We start from the raw sequence: 26,659 nt of genomic DNA, 5'->3' as shown, positions 1-26,659 counted from the left end.
GAAAGTTCAAGCTTACTTTTTATAAAATTGCTCTAACAGTCTGCAAAAAATAATAAGCTGGATGCAATTAGAAGATTAAGGAACAACGCGATCTGCAACATTAACTAAAATAGATAATTTTAGCTTAGCTTATACCATCCATTATACATTAAATGCATATGCGCATGCGTTTAAGCATATGCAGAAAGTTTGTAGCTTTGAGGTCCGGATTAAAGACTTTTGACTGTACTTTAAGCCACCTAGTAACACCATCTAGCTATCTCGGAGGGGGAAAAAGGCAACATTCAACTCATCCACTGAATGTCATCTGTAGAAAACCTAAAGTGATCACTACCTATACGCTCTTATGCTGAGCTCATGTTCATTTCCACATTCCACTCTCCTCTTATCACAAAAGCGAAACATGTGTTTTGAAAACGGATTAGACATAGTGGATTGAGGCTAATTTTGGTCATTGTGATTTTACTATATTATTAGTGAGTGTTGATTAAAGTGGTTATTTACTTCTAGCAACAGTCCCTGCTAGACGGGACTTTTCTGAGAAGCAAGATTTTTGGTAGCACTAGTTTAAATGGGAGGATTCTTAGAAAAAAAAATCCCACCTAGCTACAGAAACAATGTAGCGGCTATCCCTGCTAAAAATGCCCCGTAGAAACCCATAAAATTTTTTACGGGGAATTGGCCTACGGATACCCGTAGGCCAAATCCCCGTAAAAACCCATAGAAAGAAACCCGTACAATTGTATGGGTACCAGTAGGCCAAATACCCGTAAAAACCCATAAAAAGAAACCCGTACGTTTGTACGGGTACCCGTAGGCCAAATTCCCGTAAAAATCCATAGAAAGAAACCTGCACGGCTGTATAGGTACCTGTAGGCCAAATACCCGTAAAAAAACCTGTAAACAGAAACCCGTACGACTGTACGGATACGAGTAGGCCAAATCTCTGTAGAAACCTGTAGAACTGTAGGCACTATAAACAAAATCCCAGTAAAAACCCATAGCCAAAAATCAAAACTTTATATGCATATCCATTGGCCAAATTTCCATTAAAAAAAATGGATATTCCGTAGGTCTATGCCTTGTAAAAACCAGTAAACAAAAGCATGTACACCTATACAGGCACCCATATGCCAAATCCTGTAAAAACCACTACACAAAAATCCACAGACCAATAAAGGTACCTCTTGGAAAAATCGCTGCACAAAACCCATAAACAGAACCAATAGCATTATACTATAGTGGAGTATCCATATACAGAATCCCTATAAAAAAACAATACACCAAAATAGAACTGTAAATCAAATTTCCATAAACACATAAACCAGCAGAAGTACATAATTAGCATTGAACAGAACTAAATTGCGGAGAAAGCATGTAAAGTAATTTTAAATAAAACTCAATGCGAATAAATAAAAATTTTAAAATATCTAGAAGCCTACGAGCCTGTCCTTAATGCACGTCAATATCTATAAACATATTACAAAATTTTAAACTACCTTTATATAATTCTGAAAATAAAATGAATAGAAAGATAATAACCAAAGTCATGATTCACAACCATCGAATGATATATGTACATGTATATATGTAAGAAAAATAAGGAATATGCAAAAGATTAAATTAGCAGCGTAAAATTAATTTTCCTTCTCTATTCTAAAAACAGTTTCTTTCTGCACTGCATCATTTGGAGATTAATTCATGTCATATGACTCTTACATAATTTGATGTTGTAAAAGAAACTAAAACTCAAACAGCCAATTGTAATTTTAGAGCATTATTAACTATCAAATACGAGTAAAAATGCATCGAAAACCAAAATTAACTCGGTCTTAATTAAGATTTCACCCTTAACATAACGCATTTGCTTTTTACGCTTTGTATTTGCTGGATTGCAGTCATTGTTTCTTACTACACATTTATCAAAAATGTTAATTTTTGGAATAGGCATAAATAATGTGCCAACTTGTTTGTGGCTGCAACATATTTGCTGAAAGAAAAGTTGAATTAAATCTACCTCAACTGCCAAATTTCTTATTCATTGTGGATTAGAGTTTCAACATCTCTAAGCCATCAAAATTCTTGCTGTTCATTACGGATTCAGCTGCTTGTATTCGACTACAGAATCTATTACATATATATATATATATAATATCATTTCATTTGATGGTTGCGAATCATTACTTTGACTGTATATATATTATTCATTTCATTATAAATATATACATATAGTACTGTACCTCACTGCATATATTTGTATTTCAGTTCTTTAATTGGGAAATTAAACAATTGTATTTAATCACATCAGCTTGTTTAACAATTTGATACCTAATGAGAAATGTATTGCCAAAGGATGGTACTTTCTAGCATCTGCTTAAATTTTAAGTTACCTACAATGCACTAAACCAAATTAAAAAACAAAACTAGAAGAAACCCAAATTTTCAGGAAGAGAAACATTATTAACAAGCAAGCAAAAAAAAATACGGGACTTGCAAATTAGAAACTTAACATAAAAGTTCAAATTTAGCATACTTGCTATCCCCTTAAAGCTCGCTTACCAATGATAGTAACACCCTGCAGCTTATTATGACATGCATACACATAGATGTTTTGCGTGGAAGAAAGGATGAATCCAAGAATATAATGTAGTGAAGAACTAATAATATACAAACACTGTGTCGACCCCTTATTACAATACTTTGAATGTTACCTGTATCTCTCAAAAAATAAATGAAACATGAAGATAACATATAATAAACTTAATAGTACCCAAAATACAATAAATTATATTGTAACAAAATGAATTTTAAAAAATTTACAAGTTTCAACAAATACCAATTCTTAGCGCACAGTTCGGGAATTAAGAAAATATCTCATAGCGTATAATGTTTTATTCCGTATCTCACTTTTAGTGCTATATAATCTTCCACAAATTTTATATAAATAAAATCTATAACATAATGGGTATTTATAGTATATATAGTTATTGATGTAAAAAAGATTAACTTTCGTACTGTAAAAATTCCATCTATGTGAATATACTCATATACACATAATTATACTAAATAACTAATTTAATGAAACTAAATTCCTATAGAAAAATGGGGAAAGTGTAGAATCGCCCACTGCTTGGAGTGTTTTTAAGAATTGCACATACTCGGTATCCATGTACACATCGACATATTTTCACTTAAAAAAACATCCCAGAATTGCACAAAAATGCCATTGTGCACTCCTTTGACTTTATTCATGTACACATCGACCTATTTCCACTTAAAAAGTCAAAAGAAAATTGACAAAAATCCAATTCCTTTTACTTTTGTACAAAGTGCCAAATAAATAAGTGGGCGATTCTGCACTTTACCCGAAAAAATATATAAAAATACCATTTACCTATATATATTAATAATTTATTATTACACAAGGTTTTTCATATATCATCTCAAAGGAACATAAATTTAATTAAAGCGATGCATTATTGGAATAAATTTGAGTCAGTGTTTTAGGGGCAAGTTATTTAGATTTCTATTGTAGAAAGAATACTTGAAATAATGTATAGAAATATTATTTTGAACCATAAAAATTCTCAATAGTAAAATTTAAAGTACTGAAAAGGTAGCTATTGTTTTTGACAGTAGATTATATAATATAAAAATACCTCATGCTGAGCATTTTCTGAAATTACAATGCCAAATGAAATTGACATAGTGCTGTATTTAGCAATAACTTTTTGTAAACAAATGTAGCTATATTCGCTTAATTGTAATGACAGTAATTTTAACTGCATTTGTATAAGGCTGTACAGAAGATTTATTTATATGGGTTTTTCATACGCAGAGAACAAACGGATTTCCTGTGGAAGTGCTTCCGAAAAAAATGTTTAAATATTACTCTAACTATATTTGAAAGCAATGCCATAACGGGGATGTTTCCATAACCGGCACTTGGCGAAATTGCGGATTTGTTTACATCGGAAGTGAGCGCCAGAATATGGTAACCCTGATAATTGTTGCAACCCACACAGGGAATTTTCCTGAAGGAGGAAAAGGGAAATTTTCTGTTTACTTTTCGAACATTACGGTAAGAGAAAATAAAGTTTGAAAGTCGCAAATCATTATTATTTCATATTTTCGCAAAACGTTTATGGGGTTTATTTTTCGAACATTACGGTAAAATAAAATAAAGTTTTTTATATTTTCGCAACGAACATTACGGATTATTACGGTAAAAGAAAATAAAGTTTTTTATATTTTCGCAAAACGTTTATGGGGTTTGGGGAGTTAAAAAATGCAGCAAATTATTATTATTAACATAACAAAATGTTTCTTTTTTAGGTATTATATATGTTATAAATAATGCTATTGCCATGAAGACAAACTGGGCAAAGTTAAAATGATACCAACAACAACAGCATTTAATTTATTATAGCTTTTTTCTTACTTTTACTAGAATTCTAATGATAAAATGATTAGTGCATTTAAATACATATTAAATGAAAATATTAAAATAGATATGGAGATGCATTAAATATGATTTGGACTAATTTAATTATGTATTCTTACATATATAGCTATGCACATTTAATTTTTCTCAATAAAAATAATTAAGCTATCCTTATTATTTTTATATGTCTATACATTTTTTAACTCTGCACATAGCTACTTAGAAAGAAAGATATATGGGTAGGATATAAGAAGATAAAAATTATTAATCTTCCCTTCAAAGTCAAATGGATATAGCTGTAGTATATGATTTCAAAAAAAGTATATCATTAGAATATTAAGCTGAAAATATAAGTCTGAAAGAAAGAGATTTTTCTTAAATTCAAACTGTGCACAAAACATTTCAGATGCATTCAAACTCTGAACTGGAACATGTTAATTTACTGTTGTGGAACTAATATGAAAACAATATTGTTGACAGTATAGTAGTGTACCACCAAAGAATTTATGCTGGGAGAAGAAGCAAAGCTTCGATGACACCACAAAGCCAAATGATAACTGGCTTAATTTTTACTCTTTTTATGCATAAAATGTCATAGTTGTTAGTATCTCATTAAAATGTATTTTCTAATAATATAATGATTTGAAAATGATGGAAATTTACTTGTCATTAAAACATTTTGTTCTAAACATGCTTCAGCTTATCAAAGAAGTTAAAGCTATTCCAACCTATTCCCCATATTAAAGTTTTTTTGATTAAATCAGGTTCATGTCTAATGCATCAAAAATATAAATAAACTTTCTTTAGTATTTGTCAAACATCAGTTCTCATGGCCTTAAATTGGATGCAAGATTTATTTCACAAAGTTATGTTTTCACTTATGGGGCAAAACTTTTAAATTTGTTATTTGAATCTGTTACATTAGTCTTTATTTTAAAGAATATATTGTATGTCATATGGCCATGAAGGCAACCTGGTTAAAGTAGAAATAAAATCAAACTTTCTAATTAATGTGATTTGAAGCCATTGTGTTATACTTCGAGGAATATGTTATATGGTAAATATGTGTGCTCATGTTTTTCCTGGAAAGGGCATAACATTTTTTTACAGAAATAAGTTACCAACCTAAATCTATTGTCATGGCAATTAAATTTTTCTGAAAGAGCAGGATTATTTATAAGCCAAGTGCTAAACCTTTGTATTGTTACCCTGATCATGAAATTTTAAATGGTGATTTAATTTCTTTTTTCAGGTTGAACTGCCCTTCAATGAAAGCTTTTGCTCGATGTGTGGCCTGTAATAGCAATAAATGGGACTGAAATGGATTTTGTGAACTGAAATCTGTTAGGCTTTCCAAAATCCAGAAAGGTAAAGTTTAACTTTTTATTTAAGCCTAATGTTCTTAAAATATATTAGAATATCCATAGGTGACATTTGATTATTGTTTAATAAAGACACCATAACAAAATAAGCTGATTGAATCACCAAATTTGTAACTTGTAACTTTTAAATATATCCAGACTGTCTGCTTTAATAAGGAAGTAACATACAGTGCATATATAGTAGTGTTTTGATTTTCATTTATCATTTTATTCTGTTTTAAGTATGAGTTCAGCAATGCTCCAACATAAGGTATTCCAATTTATATGAGCTTTAAGTCGTACAGCTCCTTATTTTATTTTGCATATTTATACTTGTTGTTTTGAAATTGTCAATAATTCATAAAATGCTGATGAACAAAACATTACTATGCCTATATATAAGAATTAGCTTTAATGAAATAAGAAGCATCAAAGTATATGCTAATTGCCATAAAACTCCATACCCTTCTTCAAAACAGTACTTCAGTTATAACTGTGTTAACAGACGATGCAGTTGTTCAACATTTTTATACACTGTGCTGTTACTTTCATACTTTGGTTCAGGAAAGTAAATGGGATTTGATATTCTATATTTCTTCTTTTTTCCCCACATTATAATTATGAATTGAGTTATCAGAAAAGAATAATTAATTTTATGAAACCATTAGCATCAGAATAACTCCATTTCTTGCACATGTACTTTTTGTTTCCAATGGTGGATGCTTGCCTATGCCGGCATTGGCCACTCCTAAAATCAGATATGGTGATCTATTATGGAGGCACCTAATAGGCAGGCCACCTTTGCCTCCTATGAAGGGACAGATAATTTACATCCATGCCTTGTTCGTTATTCGAACCCGGGTCCCTCAGTATTGTACTCAGGCTTCCCTAATCACTATACCATCCGGGCAGCTACGACTTTATTTTAATATGTAATGATATGTAATATGAAAAATACATTTTTATTATGTATTTTTTAAAACAAGTGCTTTTTAGTCATTGGTTCTATTTAACTAGAATTCACATGTATTGTTTTATATGCAAAATAAATACGACCCAGACTGATTGGAATCTGACTTCAGAGCTTTCGCTCGTCGCATCTGTCACATAGCTTCAGAGCTATAACTGTGTTATATTTAATTTTTAGTACTTAAATATTAATTTGTTAAAGTTAAAAAGTAATAAAGCTGAAGAATGTCGATGTGATATATTTCTTAACAATAATGTGCAGTAGTCCCTCTTTAAAAATGGTTTTGATTATCTGCAGACAATAAAAATTGAGAAAGTTATGAAAATTAGATTATTTTGTTGTTTTCAAATTGGCCAAATGATAAAGATATACAGTCAAAAGTCGTTAATTCGGACACCCATAATTCGGAATGATCTATGATCCGGACCTCAAAGCTACAAACTTTCTGCGCATGCGTTGCGTTCACGCATGCGCACAGGTGTTTAAGAGTGCACGTAAGACCTTTACGGCTGCGAATATGTTTGTGCACATGCGCGTTTAATGCGTAACGGAGGTATAAGCTAAGCTAAAATTATCTGATTCAGTTAACGTTGCACATTGCGTTGCTCCTTAATCTTTGAATTGGATCCTGCTTATTATTTTTTGCAGACTTTTAGAACAATTTCATAAAAGTAAGCTTGAACTTTCGATTATGTCAAATAGAATTTCCGATATATATTTACTAATATGTAATTTATATCTACAAAGCGAAAGTATGTTCTGAAATTCGAAATCTGTTTATCAATTTCACGCCGCGGATTGGAAGTTGATCTGTCAGCACTATCCTTATCTTCAGGGCAGATGTTTTTATTTTATTTGGCTTATAATTCCTTACTAAGTATAGTATTTCATGTCTATGTACTCCGTCTTTGATATGATTTAAATCAAGTTCCTTGTCATTATAATTCGCTTTCGATAGTGAAGAAAGTGACCCAGAGGTTATTGAAAACGAAAACATTTCCATTGACAAATTAGTCGGTATTCTCAACACAGCAATTATAGGACTTGAACAGCGGAACTTTGTAACTAAACGAGAAATTATGTCTGTTTAATAGAATTAAAGAGAAAGTGTTATCACATGAAACGAAGCAACTTACATTGAAATAAATGTTTAATAAAGTAAACAAATAAATATTAAGCTTTTTCTTTTTGTAAATTTTAATACCCTTTAGATCATAATTGTTCTTTATTTCATAAATTATGGTTTCATATTTTTAATTTTGTAATTTCTGCATGCCATCTTACCAGATTTAAACTGATGATCTATAATCCGGAATCGCCGAAGTCCCGACGAGTCCGGATTAACGACTTTTGACTGTACTTGCATATAAATCACTTCTGCATATGATTGAAGCTTTACAATATGTGCTTGTTAACTTCAGTTGTCTATAGTATTATTATTATGACAGTTTAACATTTGATATTTGCAGCACATTACCTCAGATTAGAACTATAGGATAAAATGTAGTTGAAAACTTTGGGAGGTTATAAATGAAATAAACGCAGAAGAAATTAACTCAAGCCATTACTATTGTGAATGAATAACAGAGCAGTTGGAAAATTTATTATAATTCAGAATTAATGTTTAGTACTGGCAAAGAGAAAGTGAATAGTTTTCACAATAGAAATATTAACTTAAATAAAAAGAACAAAACTATAAATTTTCCCTCATTAATTATTAATATTTTTATTATGTTTCATTATTAAACATGTTTATTACTTGTGTATCCTGCCAAATAGACTGGCTGCATGGAAGTTTTCATAATTTTCTCTATGTGTGACATGAATTTATGCATCCAAAATGCTAACCTTTGTATGCAACACTCACTCATTTCTAATGCTTTAAAGTCCCAATACTCGTTTAATTTAGCATTTGCAGTATCAGCGTTGTTACACTATGAGTATTACTAATATTTTAATTCAGTGCTGCTTTCTAATTACTTTCACATTTATTTTATTCAATAAATAAATTAACTAAAATATAAAATTTATTGTGAATCGATTTTGTAATTATTTATGTTTATAATTTTTATCCCTTCCAGCTGATTAGGTGTGCAGAAGCAGCAGACTTGTAAATGTGAAGGAGCTATTTGCTTAGTTATGCAGTAGAATTCACCACCCTGCGGCAAACTTCATTAAAGCTGTGAACAGCCAAGCTAACCATCTTCAGGGCAAGTAGCTGCATCAAGCAAACCCAGTGACATTCCAAAGAGGAATGTCAGTCAAAATAAAAACTTAATACCTAAATCTCGGAAAATCAGACAATTAAGCCACAAATCTTGTGACCAATTTTTCAGTTGCTGTGCTTAGTGCGATAAAGTTATATGGCAATAAACTGAAAAGCTATGGCAGGTATTCTATTGTACCCTTTAATGAAATCAATTTAAAGCAAGCTTATCATATGATAAGCAAAATGATTGTATCATTGGATGGTAATGATTGCATTGCTGGGTATGCAGGCTATGGTTCTACAATGAGCCAAATGTAATATCTCAGTATGCTGTGACTATTAAAATTATAAATTATGTATTATTACTTCATATTGGTCATTATGTTCCAAAATAAATGCTCTTTTTATATAGAACTATATAAATGTAGAAAATCTGAGAAGTTAATTTTATATGGAAAGCCTTCGTGCAAAATTAATAGCATCTTGTTAATTTCATATATGTTTTGTGAAAGTAATTGCTGCTGAATCTAGAATTAATGCATTATCTGAGATTTGAGACAAAATTTGTCAAATTAGAAGATAGTGAAATAGATAAATAGGAAATGAAACATGAAATTTATATATTTAATATTGAAATAAATATCTCAGTAAAGTGGCTGTATGTTAAGTATAATGATGCAATTTTTATAATTTTTTACTAAAATGCTAAAATTATGTGCTATGAAAATTTTATTTTCATTAATATTTATAATTTTTTCCTCGCAAATTTTTATCCAAGGTGTATATGTTTTAGCTATTTTAGATTTTTCTGTTTTAATGTTAAAAATATCTTCTTTATCAGCATTACATTAAAATCCATCTCATAATCATTTGAAAATGAAGGAAATTTCATTCTTTTCAATAGTTTAAGAATATTTTCATAAAACATAATTATAGAAAAAATGAACTGATACATTTTTAGTTATATATATGTAAAGAAAATTTTTTAGAAGGATCCTTTTTTCCATACCAGAAACATTTCATGAGCTGTAATATGTAATATTAGTTGGCCTAATATGTAAAAGGAATGTTTAATCAAATTATTTTTATTATGCTTTTATAAATATCACTATAATTTTAAGAGTTATTGAATTTAAAAGTGAAAGAAAAAGCTACAGTTATTTCAAGACTCTTTAATAAAACAATTCTTTATTCTTGTATTCTCGTATGAAAATTTTCTGTATATTTAACATAAAATTGTATGCATGTAAATAAATTTTTTAATTTATTATTATCATTCTGTTAGCTTCAATTTTTATTCTCAATAAATTTGATACATATATTTAATATTCAGCTAAGTTTTATTAACCATGACTGATAAGCCTTTTAAATTTCATCCTGTCAAAAAATTTAAAATTCCCTTTTTTTCTTGTAATTTTTTCATACACCTCTCATTTTCTGTTTAATTGTAAATATTGCATACTTATAATTTTATAAAGCATAACTTCCCTTCCCTGAAAAAGCACACAGATTCATTCTTAATTTAAAATTCAATTACAAGTCCAATGTGAAAATGAATTAGCCAATGGAACAAAATAACACATATGTCTTTAATAGAGGACAACATATCAATAATTCCCTTAGTTTCATTTATCCCATTAGCTTCTTTACCTATTAAAAAAATTCTGATCCCCCCCCCCCTCATGGGGGAATCAGAATTTCAGTGTAAAGTCATAAATACCACTAATGCACACATTTACATATACACATTTGCTTCCCCTTAATGTAGTATAAGTAATGTTACTGTTCATTGATAATGTTTATTTTTATTTTAACTTTGCCTGTATTATTCACTTTTCAAATAAGCACAAATTTCTATTCTGTTTTTTTGGTTATCAGTATTTATTTCAAGATTCACACATCTGCAATTTCCAGCTTCATTTATTAAAATATATTATGCATTTTACTCATTATTTACATTATTTATACATTATTACTGGTATTAATCTTATTATCTTTTATGGATTGTAAACTGACTCTGGATGAAGGAAATTTCCATTATTAAATATTTTCTATTAGCTTAAATAAAACATAAATACACACACGCAGAATGTTTGAAATAGGTTTTATGCTTAGTATATTGACTGATCTAAGGATGGAAAAGTTGTACAAATAGAACATGTAATTTTGTAAAATCATTACATTTGTCAAAGTAAGAAATAGGGCAAATATGCAAAATTCTATCTGCAGTGCAAGACTTAATTATCGATGCTCAGGATGGAAATCTCACTTGGTCACCCTATATCGGAATGATCACCATACAAAATGTCAACACAAATATAAAATTAACATTTATTTAATTAAAATTAAATATTTGAATTGATTTGAAAAGCAAGTCTTAAGATTAAGGGGAAAAATTACATTTAGAAAACAAATTTATATTTAAAAATGCTTATTAATCAGCTATTTTTGATGATTTAAAAAATATTGTTAACTTTTCTAAAAATAAAAAAGCTATAACTGTTTTTAGTGAATTTTGACTTACGAAAGTTTGTTTATAGTTTTGTCAAAAATTCATTAACATGTTTAGCTACCGTATGTTCAATGCAAAAAGACTGACAAGCCATTAAATCTTGGCACCTTGTTGATCAAAGATAGCTTTTAATCCACTTCAACTTCAAAAAGCTTCTCTAGCATGGAGCAACATACACCGTCCCAAAGATATCTTTAGTGCCAATTATGAGTTAGGGATTGATTCTCCCAATACAGACCACATTTTAGCTTCATTTTTTTTTAATATATACTTAAAAACTTAAGGTTCTTCGGAGGCCTCTCCTCTTAATCAGTGGCTTGGCTGTTCTGCTCCCCCTGGTACTCTTCTGCCTAGCCAGAATATGAAAAAGGTGCAATACCCTAGCCAAATTTTCCATTGCGGTAATAAAGGAGAAAATTCCTTGCATTCTCCCCCACTTCTAGGGCGACAAGGAAGGTAAGGATCAGTTGCTAAATCCTGATAGTGACATATTATAGGCTACCACATTTTACTTCAGGCAGAAAGAAACCTGCACGGCTGTATAGGTACCTGTAGGCCAAATACCCGTAAAAAAACCTGTAAACAGAAACCCGTACGACTGTACGGATACGAGTAGGCCAAATCTCTGTAGAAACCTGTAGAACTGTAGGCACTATAAACAAAATCCCAGTAAAAACCCATAGCCAAAAATCAAAACTTTATATGCATATCCATTGGCCAAATTTCCATTAAAAAAAAATGGATATTCCGTAGGTCTATGCCTTGTAAAAACCAGTAAACAAAAGCATGTACACCTATACAGGCACCCATATGCCAAATCCTGTAAAAACCACTACACAAAAATCCACAGACCAATAAAGGTACCTCTTGGAAAAATCGCTGCACAAAACCCATAAACAGAACCAATAGCATTATACTATAGTGGAGTATCCATATACAGAATCCCTATAATAAAACAATACACCAAAATAGAACTGTAAATCAAATTTCCATAAACACATAAACCAGCAGAAGTACATAATTAGCATTGAACAGAACTAAATTGCGGAGAAAGCATGTAAAGTAATTTTAAATAAAACTCAATGCGAATAAATAAAAATTTTAAAATATCTAGAAGCCTACGAGCCTGTCCTTAATGCACGTCAATATCTATAAACATATTACAAAATTTTAAACTACCTTTATATAATTCTGAAAATAAAATGAATAGAAAGATAATAACCAAAGTCATGATTCACAACCATCGAATGATATATGTACATGTATATATGTAAGAAAAATAAGGAATATGCAAAAGATTAAATTAGCAGCGTAAAATTAATTTTCCTTCTCTATTCTAAAAACAGTTTCTTTCTGCACTGCATCATTTGGAGATTAATTCATGTCATATGACTCTTACATAATTTGATGTTGTAAAAGAAACTAAAACTCAAACAGCCAATTGTAATTTTAGAGCATTATTAACTATCAAATACGAGTAAAAATGCATCGAAAACCAAAATTAACTCGGTCTTAATTAAGATTTCACCCTTAACATAACGCATTTGCTTTTTACGCTTTGTATTTGCTGGATTGCAGTCATTGTTTCTTACTACACATTTATCAAAAATGTTAATTTTTGGAATAGGCATAAATAATGTGCCAACTTGTTTGTGGCTGCAACATATTTGCTGAAAGAAAAGTTGAATTAAATCTACCTCAACTGCCAAATTTCTTATTCATTGTGGATTAGAGTTTCAACATCTCTAAGCCATCAAAATTCTTGCTGTTCATTACGGATTCAGCTGCTTGTATTCGACTACAGAATCTATTACATATATATATATATATAATATCATTTCATTTGATGGTTGCGAATCATTACTTTGACTGTATATATATTATTCATTTCATTATAAATATATACATATAGTACTGTACCTCACTGCATATATTTGTATTTCAGTTCTTTAATTGGGAAATTAAACAATTGTATTTAATCACATCAGCTTGTTTAACAATTTGATACCTAATGAGAAATGTATTGCCAAAGGATGGTACTTTCTAGCATCTGCTTAAATTTTAAGTTACCTACAATGCACTAAACCAAATTAAAAAACAAAACTAGAAGAAACCCAAATTTTCAGGAAGAGAAACATTATTAACAAGCAAGCAAAAAAAAATACGGGACTTGCAAATTAGAAACTTAACATAAAAGTTCAAATTTAGCATACTTGCTATCCCCTTAAAGCTCGCTTACCAATGATAGTAACACCCTGCAGCTTATTATGACATGCATACACATAGATGTTTTGCGTGGAAGAAAGGATGAATCCAAGAATATAATGTAGTGAAGAACTAATAATATACAAACACTGTGTCGACCCCTTATTACAATACTTTGAATGTTACCTGTATCTCTCAAAAAATAAATGAAACATGAAGATAACATATAATAAACTTAATAGTACCCAAAATACAATAAATTATATTGTAACAAAATGAATTTTAAAAAATTTACAAGTTTCAACAAATACCAATTCTTAGCGCACAGTTCGGGAATTAAGAAAATATCTCATAGCGTATAATGTTTTATTCCGTATCTCACTTTTAGTGCTATATAATCTTCCACAAATTTTATATAAATAAAATCTATAACATAATGGGTATTTATAGTATATATAGTTATTGATGTAAAAAAGATTAACTTTCGTACTGTAAAAATTCCATCTATGTGAATATACTCATATACACATAATTATACTAAATAACTAATTTAATGAAACTAAATTCCTATAGAAAAATGGGGAAAGTGTAGAATCGCCCACTGCTTGGAGTGTTTTTAAGAATTGCACATACTCGGTATCCATGTACACATCGACATATTTTCACTTAAAAAAACATCCCAGAATTGCACAAAAATGCCATTGTGCACTCCTTTGACTTTATTCATGTACACATCGACCTATTTCCACTTAAAAAGTCAAAAGAAAATTGACAAAAATCCAATTCCTTTTACTTTTGTACAAAGTGCCAAATAAATAAGTGGGCGATTCTGCACTTTACCCGAAAAAATATATAAAAATACCATTTACCTATATATATTAATAATTTATTATTACACAAGGTTTTTCATATATCATCTCAAAGGAACATAAATTTAATTAAAGCGATGCATTATTGGAATAAATTTGAGTCAGTGTTTTAGGTGCAAGTTATTTAGATTTCTATTGTAGAAAGAATACTTGAAATAATGTATAGAAATATTATTTTGAACCATAAAAATTCTCAATAGTAAAATTTAAAGTACTGAAAAGGTAGCTATTGTTTTTGACAGTAGATTATATAATATAAAAATACCTCATGCTGAGCATTTTCTGAAATTACAATGCCAAATGAAATTGACATAGTGCTGTATTTAGCAATAACTTTTTGTAAACAAATGTAGCTATATTCGCTTAATTGTAATGACAGTAATTTTAACTGCATTTGTATAAGGCTGTACAGAAGATTTATTTATATGGGTTTTTCATACGCAGAGAACAAACGGATTTCCTGTGGAAGTGCTTCCGAAAAAAATGTTTAAATATTACTCTAACTATATTTGAAAGCAATGCCATAACGGGGATGTTTCCATAACCGGCACTTGGCGAAATTGCGGATTTGTTTACATCGGAAGTGAGCGCCAGAATATGGTAACCCTGATAATTGTTGCAACCCACACAGGGAATTTTCCTGAAGGAGGAAAAGGGAAATTTTCTGTTTACTTTTCGAACATTACGGTAAGAGAAAATAAAGTTTGAAAGTCGCAAATCATTATTATTTCATATTTTCGCAAAACGTTTATGGGGTTTATTTTTCGAACATTACGGTAAAATAAAATAAAGTTTTTTATATTTTCGCAACGAACATTACGGATTATTACGGTAAAAGAAAATAAAGTTTTTTATATTTTCGCAAAACGTTTATGGGGTTTGGGGAGTTAAAAAATGCAGCAAATTATTATTATTAACATAACAAAATGTTTCTTTTTTAGGTATTATATATGTTATAAATAATGCTATTGCCATGAAGACAAACTGGGCAAAGTTAAAATGATACCAACAACAACAGCATTTAATTTATTATAGCTTTTTTCTTACTTTTACTAGAATTCTAATGATAAAATGATTAGTGCATTTAAATACATATTAAATGAAAATATTAAAATAGATATGGAGATGCATTAAATATGATTTGGACTAATTTAATTATGTATTCTTACATATATAGCTATGCACATTTAATTTTTCTCAATAAAAATAATTAAGCTATCCTTATTATTTTTATATGTCTATACATTTTTTAACTCTGCACATAGCTACTTAGAAAGAAAGATATATGGGTAGGATATAAGAAGATAAAAATTATTAATCTTCCCTTCAAAGTCAAATGGATATAGCTGTAGTATATGATTTCAAAAAAAGTATATCATTAGAATATTAAGCTGAAAATATAAGTCTGAAAGAAAGAGATTTTTCTTAAATTCAAACTGTGCACAAAACATTTCAGATGCATTCAAACTCTGAACTGGAACATGTTAATTTACTGTTGTGGAACTAATATGAAAACAATATTGTTGACAGTATAGTAGTGTACCACCAAAGAATTTATGCTGGGAGAAGAAGCAAAGCTTCGATGACACCACAAAGCCAAATGATAACTGGCTTAATTTTTACTCTTTTTATGCATAAAATGTCATAGTTGTTAGTATCTCATTAAAATGTATTTTCTAATAATATAATGATTTGAAAATGATGGAAATTTACTTGTCATTAAAACATTTTGTTCTAAACATGCTTCAGCTTATCAAAGAAGTTAAAGCTATTCCAACCTATTCCCCATATTAAAGTTTTTTTGATTAAATCAGGTTCATGTCTAATGCATCAAAAATATAAATAAACTTTCTTTAGTATTTGTCAAACATCAGTTCTCATGGCCTTAAATTGGATGCAAGATTTATTTCACAAAGTTATGTTTTCACTTATGGGGCAAAACTTTTAAATTTGTTATTTGAATCTGTTACATTAGTCTTTATTTTAAAGAATATATTGTATGTCATATGGCCATGAAGGCAACCTGGTTAAAGTAGAAATAAAATCAAACTTTCTAATTAATGTGATTTGAAGCCATTGTGTTATACTTCGAGGAATATGTTATATGGTAAATATGTGTGCTCATGTTTTTCCTGGAAAGGGCATAACATTTTTTTACAGAAATAAGTTACCAACCTAAATCTATTGTCATGGCAATTAAATTTTTCTGAAAGAGCAGGATTATTTATAAGCCAAGTGCTAAACCTTTGTATTGTTACCCTGATCATGAAATTTTAAATGGTGATTTAATTTCTTTTTTCAGGTTGAACTGCCCTTCAATGAAAGCTTTTGCTCGATGTGTGGCCTGTAATAGCAATAAATGGGACTGAAATGGATTTTGTGAACTGAAATCTGTTAGGCTTTCCAAAATCCAGAAAGGTAAAGTTTAACTTTTTATTTAAGCCTAATGTTCTTAAAATATATTAGAATATCCATAGGTGACATTTGATTATTGTTTAATAAAGACACCATAACAAAATAAGCTGATTGAATCACCAAATTTGTAACTTGTAACTTTTAAATATATCCAGACTGTCTGCTTTAATAAGGAAGTAACATACAGTGCATATATAGTAGTGTTTTGATTTTCATTTATCATTTTATTCTGTTTTAAGTATGAGTTCAGCAATGCTCCAACATAAGGTATTCCAATTTATATGAGCTTTAAGTCGTACAGCTCCTTATTTTATTTTGCATATTTATACTTGTTGTTTTGAAATTGTCAATAATTCATAAAATGCTGATGAACAAAACATTACTATGCCTATATATAAGAATTAGCTTTAATGAAATAAGAAGCATCAAAGTATATGCTAATTGCCATAAAACTCCATACCCTTCTTCAAAACAGTACTTCAGTTATAACTGTGTTAACAGACGATGCAGTTGTTCAACATTTTTATACACTGTGCTGTTACTTTCATACTTTGGTTCAGGAAAGTAAATGGGATTTGATATTCTATATTTCTTCTTTTTTCCCCACATTATAATTATGAATTGAGTTATCAGAAAAGAATAATTAATTTTATGAAACCATTAGCATCAGAATAACTCCATTTCTTGCACATGTACTTTTTGTTTCCAATGGTGGATGCTTGCCTATGCCGGCATTGGCCACTCCTAAAATCAGATATGGTGATCTATTATGGAGGCACCTAATAGGCAGGCCACCATTGCCTCCTATGAAGGGACAGATAATTTACATCCATGCCTTGTTCGTTATTCGAACCCGGGTCCCTCAGTATTGTACTCAGGCTTCCCTAATCACTATACCATCCGGGCAGCTACGACTTTATTTTAATATGTAATGATATGTAATATGAAAAATACATTTTTATTATGTATTTTTTAAAACAAGTGCTTTTTAGTCATTGGTTCTATTTAACTAGAATTCACATGTATTGTTTTATATGCAAAATAAATACGACCCAGACTGATTGGAATCTGACTTCAGAGCTTTCGCTCGTCGCATCTGTCACATAGCTTCAGAGCTATAACTGTGTTATATTTAATTTTTAGTACTTAAATATTAATTTGTTAAAGTTAAAAAGTAATAAAGCTGAAGAATGTCGATGTGATATATTTCTTAACAATAATGTGCAGTAGTCCCTCTTTAAAAATGGTTTTGATTATCTGCAGACAATAAAAATTGAGAAAGTTATGAAAATTAGATTATTTTGTTGTTTTCAAATTGGCCAAATGATAAAGATATACAGTCAAAAGTCGTTAATTCGGACACCCATAATTCGGAATGATCTATGATCCGGACCTCAAAGCTACAAACTTTCTGCGCATGCGTTGCGTTCACGCATGCGCACAGGTGTTTAAGAGTGCACGTAAGACCTTTACGGCTGCGAATATGTTTGTGCACATGCGCGTTTAATGCGTAACGGAGGTATAAGCTAAGCTAAAATTATCTGATTCAGTTAACGTTGCACATTGCGTTGCTCCTTAATCTTTGAATTGGATCCTGCTTATTATTTTTTGCAGACTTTTAGAACAATTTCATAAAAGTAAGCTTGAACTTTCGATTATGTCAAATAGAATTTCCGATATATATTTACTAATATGTAATTTATATCTACAAAGCGAAAGTATGTTCTGAAATTCGAAATCTGTTTATCAATTTCACGCCGCGGATTGGAAGTTGATCTGTCAGCACTATCCTTATCTTCAGGGCAGATGTTTTTATTTTATTTGGCTTATAATTCCTTACTAAGTATAGTATTTCATGTCTATGTACTCCGTCTTTGATATGATTTAAATCAAGTTCCTTGTCATTATAATTCGCTTTCGATAGTGAAGAAAGTGACCCAGAGGTTATTGAAAACGAAAACATTTCCATTGACAAATTAGTCGGTATTCTCAACACAGCAATTATAGGACTTGAACAGCGGAACTTTGTAACTAAACGAGAAATTATGTCTGTTTAATAGAATTAAAGAGAAAGTGTTATCACATGAAACGAAGCAACTTACATTGAAATAAATGTTTAATAAAGTAAACAAATAAATATTAAGCTTTTTCTTTTTGTAAATTTTAATACCCTTTAGATCATAATTGTTCTTTATTTCATAAATTATGGTTTCATATTTTTAATTTTGTAATTTCTGCATGCCATCTTACCAGATTTAAACTGATGATCTATAATCCGGAATCGCCGAAGTCCCGACGAGTCCGGATTAACGACTTTTGACTGTACTTGCATATAAATCACTTCTGCATATGATTGAAGCTTTACAATATGTGCTTGTTAACTTCAGTTGTCTATAGTATTATTATTATGACAGTTTAACATTTGATATTTGCAGCACATTACCTCAGATTAGAACTATAGGATAAAATGTAGTTGAAAACTTTGGGAGGTTATAAATGAAATAAACGCAGAAGAAATTAACTCAAGCCATTACTATTGTGAATGAATAACAGAGCAGTTGGAAAATTTATTATAATTCAGAATTAATGTTTAGTACTGGCAAAGAGAAAGTGAATAGTTTTCACAATAGAAATATTAACTTAAATAAAAAGAACAAAACTATAAATTTTCCCTCATTAATTATTAATATTTTTATTATGTTTCATTATTAAACATGTTTATTACTTGTGTATCCTGCCAAATAGACTGGCTGCATGGAAGTTTTCATAATTTTCTCTATGTGTGACATGAATTTATGCATCCAAAATGCTAACCTTTGTATGCAACACTCACTCATTTCTAATGCTTTAAAGTCCCAATACTCGTTTAATTTAGCATTTGCAGTATCAGCGTTGTTACACTATGAGTATTACTAATATTTTAATTCAGTGCTGCTTTCTAATTACTTTCACATTTATTTTATTCAATAAATAAATTAACTAAAATATAAAATTTATTGTGAATCGATTTTGTAATTATTTATGTTTATAATTTTTATCCCTTCCAGCTGATTAGGTGTGCAGAAGCAGCAGACTTGTAAATGTGAAGGAGCTATTTGCTTAGTTATGCAGTAGAATTCACCACCCTGCGGCAAACTTCATTAAAGCTGTGAACAGCCAAGCTAACCATCTTCAGGGCAAGTAGCTGCATCAAGCAAACCCAGTGACATTCCAAAGAGGAATGTCAGTCAAAATAAAAACTTAATACCTAAATCTCGGAAAATCAGACAATTAAGCCACAAATCTTGTGACCAATTTTTCAGTTGCTGTGCTTAGTGCGATAAAGTTATATGGCAATAAACTGAAAAGCTATGGCAGGTATTCTATTGTACCCTTTAATGAAATCAATTTAAAGCAAGCTTATCATATGATAAGCAAAATGATTGTATCATTGGATGGTAATGATTGCATTGCTGGGTATGCAGGCTATGGTTCTACAATGAGCCAAATGTAATATCTCAGTATGCTGTGACTATTAAAATTATAAATTATGTATTATTACTTCATATTGGTCATTATGTTCCAAAATAAATGCTCTTTTTATATAGAACTATATAAATGTAGAAAATCTGAGAAGTTAATTTTATATGGAAAGCCTTCGTGCAAAATTAATAGCATCTTGTTAATTTCATATATGTTTTGTGAAAGTAATTGCTGCTGAATCTAGAATTAATGCATTATCTGAGATTTGAGACAAAATTTGTCAAATTAGAAGATAGTGAAATAGATAAATAGGAAATGAAACATGAAATTTATATATTTAATATTGAAATAAATATCTCAGTAAAGTGGCTGTATGTTAAGTATAATGATGCAATTTTTATAATTTTTTACTAAAATGCTAAAATTATGTGCTATGAAAATTTTATTTTCATTAATATTTATAATTTTTTCCTCGCAAATTTTTATCCAAGGTGTATATGTTTTAGCTATTTTAGATTTTTCTGTTTTAATGTTAAAAATATCTTCTTTATCAGCATTACATTAAAATCCATCTCATAATCATTTGAAAATGAAGGAAATTTCATTCTTTTCAATAGTTTAAGAATATTTTCATAAAACATAATTATAGAAAAAATGAACTGATACATTTTTAGTTATATATATGTAAAGAAAATTTTTTAGAAGGATCCTTTTTTCCATACCAGAAACATTTCATGAGCTGTAATATGTAATATTAGTTGGCCTAATATGTAAAAGGAATGTTTAATCAAATTATTTTTATTATGCTTTTATAAATATCACTATAATTTTAAGAGTTATTGAATTTAAAAGTGAAAGAAAAAGCTACAGTTATTTCAAGACTCTTTAATAAAACAATTCTTTATTCTTGTATTCTCGTATGAAAATTTTCTGTATATTTAACATAAAATTGTATGCATGTAAATAAATTTTTTAATTTATTATTATCATTCTGTTAGCTTCAATTTTTATTCTCAATAAATTTGATACATATATTTAATATTCAGCTAAGTTTTATTAACCATGACTGATAAGCCTTTTAAATTTCATCCTGTCAAAAAATTTAAAATTCCCTTTTTTTCTTGTAATTTTTTCATACACCTCTCATTTTCTGTTTAATTGTAAATATTGCATACTTATAATTTTATAAAGCATAACTTCCCTTCCCTGAAAAAGCACACAGATTCATTCTTAATTTAAAATTCAATTACAAGTCCAATGTGAAAATGAATTAGCCAATGGAACAAAATAACACATATGTCTTTAATAGAGGACAACATATCAATAATTCCCTTAGTTTCATTTATCCCATTAGCTTCTTTACCTATTAAAAAAATTCTGATCCCCCCCCCCCTCATGGGGGAATCAGAATTTCAGTGTAAAGTCATAAATACCACTAATGCACACATTTACATATACACATTTGCTTCCCCTTAATGTAGTATAAGTAATGTTACTGTTCATTGATAATGTTTATTTTTATTTTAACTTTGCCTGTATTATTCACTTTTCAAATAAGCACAAATTTCTATTCTGTTTTTTTGGTTATCAGTATTTATTTCAAGATTCACACATCTGCAATTTCCAGCTTCATTTATTAAAATATATTATGCATTTTACTCATTATTTACATTATTTATACATTATTACTGGTATTAATCTTATTATCTTTTATGGATTGTAAACTGACTCTGGATGAAGGAAATTTCCATTATTAAATATTTTCTATTAGCTTAAATAAAACATAAATACACACACGCAGAATGTTTGAAATAGGTTTTATGCTTAGTATATTGACTGATCTAAGGATGGAAAAGTTGTACAAATAGAACATGTAATTTTGTAAAATCATTACATTTGTCAAAGTAAGAAATAGGGCAAATATGCAAAATTCTATCTGCAGTGCAAGACTTAATTATCGATGCTCAGGATGGAAATCTCACTTGGTCACCCTATATCGGAATGATCACCATACAAAATGTCAACACAAATATAAAATTAACATTTATTTAATTAAAATTAAATATTTGAATTGATTTGAAAAGCAAGTCTTAAGATTAAGGGGAAAAATTACATTTAGAAAACAAATTTATATTTAAAAATGCTTATTAATCAGCTATTTTTGATGATTTAAAAAATATTGTTAACTTTTCTAAAAATAAAAAAGCTATAACTGTTTTTAGTGAATTTTGACTTACGAAAGTTTGTTTATAGTTTTGTCAAAAATTCATTAACATGTTTAGCTACCGTATGTTCAATGCAAAAAGACTGACAAGCCATTAAATCTTGGCACCTTGTTGATCAAAGATAGCTTTTAATCCACTTCAACTTCAAAAAGCTTCTCTAGCATGGAGCAACATACACCGTCCCAAAGATATCTTTAGTGCCAATTATGAGTTAGGGATTGATTCTCCCAATACAGACCACATTTTAGCTTCATTTTTTTTTAATATATACTTAAAAACTTAAGGTTCTTCGGAGGCCTCTCCTCTTAATCAGTGGCTTGGCTGTTCTGCTCCCCCTGGTACTCTTCTGCCTAGCCAGAATATGAAAAAGGTGCAATACCCTAGCCAAATTTTCCATTGCGGTAATAAAGGAGAAAATTCCTTGCATTCTCCCCCACTTCTAGGGCGACAAGGAAGGTAAGGATCAGTTGCTAAATCCTGATAGTGACATATTATAGGCTACCACATTTTACTTCAGGCGCCAATAGGCAGGGAAAATATACGTTGCCCTCGCCGAGTTTCGAACTCCTAACCTCATGATTTCTAGGCGGGCGGGCTTCCGATTATACCATTAAAGACCGCTTTAAAGAGGAAAAAATACCTATAACTCTTCCTATTAATAATGATTAGTTTTTCTCAGACTTCGTTTGGCTTATTAAATTACGGCAAAGTACTCGAGGGCTATCTGCATTAAGGGAGGGATGCCTTCGTGGAGGACTTTTTAAGGGAAACTGGCTCGTATACACGTCACACATGGGGAAAACCACGAAAACACCCATGCAGCCAACCCGTTCGCGGGATTCGAACCTCGGACCGAACTACCAGTGTTCAGCGACGTGACCGCTCGGCCGCTGGTGGGCCCCTTGTTTTCCAGTTAATTAATTTAATGTGGCTTCATGTTTTATAGTTTTACTAGCTTTTACCCACGGCTTCGCTCGCGTTAATGTCCTTAAATAAGTTTCAACTTCGCGTGAATTTTAAAAATACACTCTGCGTAAAATTTCAGTAAATATTGCCCTTCTTCTATACCTATAGACCGCGGATATTTTGTATTTACGTGGAGTGTATCGCCATGAAATCTAGAAAAACTGCTACGTATATTTTCTTAATGACTGAAAAATTTTTGTGAAAGATGACCCGAAACCCGTAAATCCTGAAGGATTTCAAATAATAAAATTAAACAAGGAAAAATTTATAAATGTTACGCTTTCACGCCTTAATTACTTAACGGATCATCATGAAATTTTCAAGAAATATTTTTGATATATTAGCAGTGGCGTAGCTAGGGTGAGGCTATCTGTCTCTGGGCCCAGCATCCAAGGGACGCCTTATTGATGCTACGAAATTTTTGAATGAAATGTTTTCCATTTTTGGCACATAGAATGGGGCGCAAATGCTTCAGTTGTCCCCAGGCGCTGGAAACTCTAGCTATGCCCCTGTATATTAGAAAAGGTTATAAATAAAATGTTTATTAAATATTTATTGTCTATAAAATGTTTGCGTGGCTTAAACCACGCAAACATTTTACAGACAAGCCAAGCACCTGTGCGCGCAGACAAACTTTTATATCGTTTAACATTTAATGTTTATACAACGGCAATCATTTTAAGTATGAAACTTATTGTATAGTTTAAGTTTCAACTGATAAGTTACATTATATAGCCTATAACCTTTTCTCATCTTTCTTGAAAATTTCATGGTGATCGGTTAAGTAATTAAAAAGTGAAAGGGTAATAAACAAACGCACAAACAAACTCGCATTCGCATTTATAATATTAGTTAGGATTATATAATATTAAAAACAATTTTTTTTCGTTATGACATAATTACGAATAACCTTGCTTTGTTAAGTTCCCCCACTTTAAAGATAACCTCTCATATGCATCGCAAAATACAATTCATCTTTCTGTTATATATACAGGCTGACTCATCTTTAATAAAAATCAAACGAAATAAACCGTATTTATATGGAGCAACAAGGCCAGAAATGGAAAAACAGATAAATCTGTATTTAGTACCAGTGCTCCTGGTAGGCACTTGGAGAGCTTTCTGATTCCAACCACAGAGTATATACCGTTTTACGAATTCAGAGTTTGCAGACATTCACTTCGTGTATCAAACAGCTGACGGCAATGGAGGAGCCACTGTAAGAATGTATGGGAAAAGGTGCCCAACCACATGTGTATCATAATATTAATGTTTGCACATTTGCATCAGAACCTGTTTCAATGAACATTGAAAGGTGCCTTTGTTCTACGAAATTGAAGGTGCCTTTGTAAATATTTGGCAATCCATGTGGAGTTAATGACGGGGATGCATTACAGAAATTAGCTGAAATTTCAAACATCGTTTTTAAAACCCTATTATGCGGCTACAAGTTTTGTTAGCTGGTCTTCTTACGTTTATTCAATCGGGCCAAAGCTCTATTTATACTGTTATTAATGTTTGATAAGCCAGTAATAATATTTGATTCACTGTGATAATACAGATAAGTAAACTGGAATCATTCTAGCTAATAAATGAAGCTTTTAAAAAAGTTACATTTTCATTAAAAAAAAGTTTTTTTAATCTTGAATTTAATTTTTCTTTCCAAAAATGTAATTTAGAATTGTAAATAGGCAGACAGAAGAGCATCATGGATGATTAATAACTGCTCGTCGCTAAATTCTCAAATGTACATAAATAAGTATATTTAGTATAATTGTTTGCAGCGAAATAACCTATACCATTCTGTTTGAAATAATTTACTGTATTTTATTTTAATCAAATTAGAAAGCAGTATTATTAATTATACATTCTGAACTGTAAAAACAAGACCTTAAATATAATCAAATGTAGATTGTGAATAAACATAAGAGTAGGAATATAAGAAAAATTATACTATATAACAATTTTATATTTGTTTATTGGCAATAAATAGCAGTTCTAATTTCAATAATTCTATTTACAAGAACTTGCAGATCTTCTTAATAAATTTTGCCAAAATTATTAACTTAACGATCCGAGTTCATCGTTCACTGCAACCGTAACTAGTAACCGTAACTTTGGGCGCCAAATCGATCGCGCGCGGAAAGGATGTCTCGTGTACAAAGTAAGTGCTAATTTGTTATTAATGCAATTTAATATTATTATTTATATATATTATGATATAAATTAAATTTAATTTCATATATTGTCAGAGGATGCTAACGAGAATAAAGTAAATTCGTAGTTTAAAACGATTACTTAACTTATCCCTTACTTACAATACTGAGAATTTTTTTTTGCTTTTACTGTATGTTTTAAGCGTTCTTAAGTATTTCTAGATTTATAAAAATAGTTTATGTATTTATAAAAGAGTAGGTTTCTTGATTAATTTTATGATAGATATTTCTTTTAGTTTTAAAGCATGAAACTATTTTGTAAAGCTGATTTCTGCAAATCGTATATTTGAAAACATTAAGTAGTTGTATTTAATGTAATTTAAGCAATTTCGTTTATTATTTCTTAAACTTTTGCCCAGCAAAAAAATATATATATATATTTTTTTTATAATCGCATATTTGAAAATATTAAGCAGTTGTATTTAATGTAATTTAAGCAATTTCGTTTATTATTTCTTAAACTTTTGCCCAGCAAAAAAATATTATATATATATATTTTTTATAATTTGCATTTCTGCTAAGCAGTTGTATTTAATGTAATTTAAACAATTTCATTTAATATTTCTTAAACTTGTGCTCAGCAAAAAAATATTATATTTTGTTTTTCTTATTATTTGCAGGTATCTATGCCAAAAAATAGCCAAGGGCCGGTTACGGAAAATTTCCCGCTATAACAGCGCCCTTATAAGACTCATGATCCGAAAAGCTTTGGTTTTAAATGTCTCGTAAAAACTTTCAATTACTTCTGCAAAATTCATACCCACGTAAACATTACTACACCGAAGTCAATTGATTATACAGCAAA

General features: G+C 29.9%; 2 long non-coding RNA genes across 2 annotated transcripts; both read left to right on the top strand.

The window, feature by feature from the left end:
- The first annotated feature begins 4,095 nt into the window (after window positions 1-4,095).
- Window positions 4,096-10,260, top strand: LOC146997337 (uncharacterized). Its single transcript, XR_015041340.1, has 2 exons — window positions 4,096-5,812; window positions 8,857-10,260. It is a non-coding gene; the product is annotated as an uncharacterized LOC146997337 (long non-coding RNA).
- Window positions 10,261-15,271: 5,011 nt separating this feature from the next.
- On the top strand, window positions 15,272-21,436 carry LOC146997336 (uncharacterized). Its single transcript, XR_015041339.1, has 2 exons — window positions 15,272-16,988; window positions 20,033-21,436. It is a non-coding gene; the product is annotated as an uncharacterized LOC146997336 (long non-coding RNA).
- Window positions 21,437-26,659: the final 5,223 nt, after the last annotated feature.

The sequence above is a fragment of the Stegodyphus dumicola genome, chromosome 5, assembly GCF_044657685.1.
Source record: "Stegodyphus dumicola isolate Sdum_Otavi_A_Nest chromosome 5, ASM4465768v1".
NCBI lineage: Eukaryota > Metazoa > Arthropoda > Arachnida > Araneae > Eresidae > Stegodyphus > Stegodyphus dumicola.
This window is presented reverse-complemented; position numbering and strand designations above follow the sequence as displayed.